This window comes from Gavialis gangeticus, unplaced genomic scaffold (assembly GCF_001723915.1).
Source record: "Gavialis gangeticus isolate Ggan-Ray unplaced genomic scaffold, GavGan_comp1, whole genome shotgun sequence".
Lineage (NCBI taxonomy): Eukaryota > Metazoa > Chordata > Crocodylia > Gavialidae > Gavialis > Gavialis gangeticus.
The window spans coordinates 47,532,033-47,532,346 of NW_017729029.1; positions in this window are offsets into that span (position 1 = coordinate 47,532,033).

The window sequence follows — 314 nt, forward strand, 5'->3', positions numbered from 1 at the left end:
CGGCCCCAGCCCCGGCCCCGGCCGCCCGCTGCCCTGACGGAGCCCGGAGCCGCGGGCCCGGGGACCAGGGGCTGTCGGGACTCTCCGAGAGCGACAGCCCGGCTGGTGACAGCGCAGCTCGGGCCGGCTCGCCGCGAGGGGCAGTCAGCGACCCGCCATTTGGACTCGGGCGTTTGTGGGGGTGGGGCAGGAGTTTCACGGCGGTTTCAGAGGAAGGAGTGACAACTCATCGTGCCAAAGGCCAGCCCCAGCACCCCGCTCATTTGGGCTGGAGCCTTAAAGCTTTTTTGTGCCTGAGCCCCCCCCTCAACCAG